General features: G+C 42.2%; 1 pseudogene across 1 annotated transcript; it reads right to left on the bottom strand.

Annotated features, from left to right (window-relative positions):
* Positions 1 to 2386: 2386 nt before the first annotated feature.
* LOC309346948 (arylacetamide deacetylase-like 3 pseudogene) lies at positions 2387 to 3509 on the bottom strand (annotated as a pseudogene). The gene has a single exon. The product of its transcript is annotated as an arylacetamide deacetylase-like 3 pseudogene (transcript).
* Positions 3510 to 3515: the final 6 nt, after the last annotated feature.

Here is a 3515-nt window from a genome sequence, read left to right as displayed (position 1 = left end):
CATCCGTGGAAGCAGAGTGCAGCCATTGTGTCAATTGTTATACAAATTCTAAGGTGAATGTTCATAAGTGTACAAGATAAACACACATGCATAAGTACATAAGACTGAAATAGTACAGGAGAACAATCCTGAAGCCATCTTGGCTCTTAATGATCCCAAATATTTCCTCTGCAGAAAGAAATATGCTGGAAAATCTCTCCCCATAGTTGTTTTCACATACAAATTGAATCAATCCTGACAAACAGGCATATTTTGTGTGTGAATAGGGTAGGCCTGTGAACTGAATTCAAGAACTAAGGTATTTGCCATCTCAAGAGAATGGCCTGGATTTGCAGGATAAGGCAATCAGAAAACCTTATGAGGTATCTTGACAAACAGGAGACAAGCCACACTCTCAAATTTCTGCTGTAGACCTCTTTCTGTGATACTTCTGTGATGCTTTTGGGTGGACTTTGGCTAAGGGGTTGGGCAATTTCTAAAGTCTCTAAAAGCTGTTACACACCTTTGTTTGGGGCCCTCACCTTGTCACAAGGGAGGGATTCTGTTGAAACTGAAAAATAAAGGCTTTCCTTGCTTTCCTTCTACTGGTTCCTGCCTCCACCCATTTTCCTCTGGTTGATAATGGATGTAGGAGACACTGAATCCCTTGATGGAGAGTTGGGCTGTAAAAGCTATCCTTAAATCTTTCTATCACACTAGTAGCCATGGATAGTCTTCTCCAAGAATATGTCTTATCATCTTTTCAAGCCATCTAGGTTGGTGGCCATTCTATGGACCTCCATTGGAGTTGATAAATTGATTGCTTATACAGGCATCCCTCCATCATGCATGGATTGGGGGTGGGAGGGGTAGGTGGAACAGACACCTCAGGTGATGTAAGACCCCAAGGTGGCATCCTTTGGTACTCCACTGTCTTCACCAACAGCGGGGAAGCAGTACCAGAATTGGCATTGATTTCCAGTGAGATCTCACCAAAATGACATGACCATAATTTTGGAGCATATCAAGGAGGTGTGGATCACGGCACTGTGTTTCAATGGTTCCACTCCTACCACCAGAGCCATTTCTAGAAAGTAGTAGTGGGAGACCACTATTTGGTGCCATAGGAACTGGAATTTGGTGTTTCATGCTATTTAAAAATCTCTATCAAGCTGCTGGGAGGTGTTATCAAGAGAGATGATGTGAGGTATTATCTACACGTGGGTGACACCCATCTCTTATTCCCTATGCTGTTAAACATCTCTATTAAGCAGCTGGAAGTTGTTGTCAGGAGAGATAGCATCAGGGATCATCTATGTGTGGGTGACACCCATCTCTATCATTCTGTTCCATCTAAATTAAGAAAGGCAGTCAAAATGTGATCTACATGCCTTGGATGGGCTAATGAATTGGACATGGGCCAATAAACTGAAACAGATTCCTGAAAAGAGCTGAAAGGAGTCATTTAGGTTGACCACCTGCAATTCAGTAGAAGTGTTAGACCGCGCCTTAGATATGGGCCAATAAACTAAAACAGATACCTGAAAAGAGATAAAAGGGACCCATGGAGTCACTTAGGTCAACCACCTACATTGCAGGAATCACACCCAAAAATCCCTAACGGGTTGCCATTCTACTTCTGCTGACAAAACTTCCAACAAAGGAGCTTAAACCGCCTTCTGAGCTAATCTGTTCCAATGTTGATCAGCTCTAACCCTCAGAAAGTTATTCCTAATGTATAGTCTGAATCTCCTTGCTTATCATTTGAATCCCTTGGTTCAAGTCCTACCCTCTGAAGTAGCAGAAAACAAGCTTGCTCCATCTCCCATGTGACAGCCCTTTATATATTTGAAGATGGCAACTATATCACCTCACTGTCCTCTTCTCCAAGCTAAACATATCCAGCTGCATCAATGATTTATTTATAAATGGAGTGAAACTGTTACTTCTCTTGATCTTGATCTGGAACTATACTTCTGTTGATACAGCCTAGAACAGCATTAGCAGTGCAGATCTCCAGCCAACCAATAAATACTAAAATGGAAATAGAAGGTTGAGTTGTCCATTTACAAAATTCATATATAATGGTACCTCGGTTTTCAAATGTAATCCATTCCAGAAGACCGTTCGCGTTCGAAAACATTCGAAATCTGAAAACTCAGCACGGAAGCCTGAATACAGAAAACTCAATACAGAAAACTCAATACGGAATCCACATGGCACGCCTTACTTCAGAGGCAAATTTGGAAACCAAAGCATTTACTCCCTGGTTTATGGCATTTGAAAACAGAAATGTTCATCAACTGAGACGTTTGAGAACCGAGGTACCATTGTGTTAGTGAAAACAATAGAGAAATGCATTATATTAGAGCAAATGGCTTGGAATCATGTGTATATTAGTCAAAACTCCATACGAAGTAAAAGTATTTATTACGAAAATTTCACACTAAAGTGCTGGTGAATTTTCATGAGTAATTCCCTGCTGCCCCAAGAACCACATTTTGTTGCAGAAATGTGGAGAAATGAATATAATATTGGGAAAATGAGAAACTATCAGAAGCTGAAGTTGGCAGATTCTTGCCTCTTTATGAATGACCCACAAATTCAAGAGATTTCCTCTCATAAGTTTTTGACAAAGTCTACAATCCTGTCCATCAATTCAACTGCAGCAGGCAATGTGAAGACACCTGAGTCAAAGAGATTTAGCACCCCATGAAACCCGTTCTCAACATGGAACCAGCTGACTTTCACCCCATTGTCTTCCAGACGTTTCTTGTACAGCAGTGTGTCATCTCGTAATACATCGTACTCACAGCTCACAGTCAGGGTTTCAGGAAGCTTCTGGATGACAGAGTCTTCAGCAAAAAGGCAAGAAATATCAGGTTCCAATAGCTCTCGCAATTGCCTATAGACTTCAGGTTTATAAGGAGCAAGTGGGACTTGTTTGTAGCCTCTCCCCTTAAATCTCTCTGGAATGTTGTCTGGACTCACCCACTTCCCATATTTCAGCCTCATTGAATCTGGCACATGAGAGCCCTTCAGGAGCTGGCCTGCCAAAGAAGTGTCCTTTCCAATATACTTCAATCCAAAGTAAACAACGTTTTCCCGGAACAAGATGGGCACTGAGTTGTTCTGTTGATGGCAAGGCAGGTTGATGTCCATAGCCTGTGTATTAGGATAGATGAGCACTTGAGCCCGTAGTTTTGGAAGGTCTGATCTCTCCACCAATTTCTGGGCAACAATACAAGCATAATTGCCCCCCGCACTGTCCCCACCAACAATGATCTTGGAAGGATCCACCCCATGGGAAGCTGCATTTTGAATTAAGTGTATGGTAGCAGCAAGGCAGTCCTTGTACTGAGCGGGAGGAAGATGCTCAGGAGACAGGCGGTAGCTGCAGAATAAAACAGAAGCAAAGAGGTAAGCTTCCAGAATCTTTTCCAAACACATTCATGATCACGTAGGATTACAAGAAGAGCCTGCTGGATCAGTTATAGCAGATACAATGCAGGTGAAAGTCAGCTGGCTTACGCCCT

The sequence above is a fragment of the Podarcis erhardii genome (genome assembly GCF_964252035.2).
Source record: "Podarcis erhardii genome assembly, chromosome: 7".
NCBI lineage: Eukaryota > Metazoa > Chordata > Lepidosauria > Squamata > Lacertidae > Podarcis > Podarcis erhardii.
Note: the sequence above shows the minus strand (reverse complement) of the source record. Positions and strands in the feature narration are given on the sequence as shown.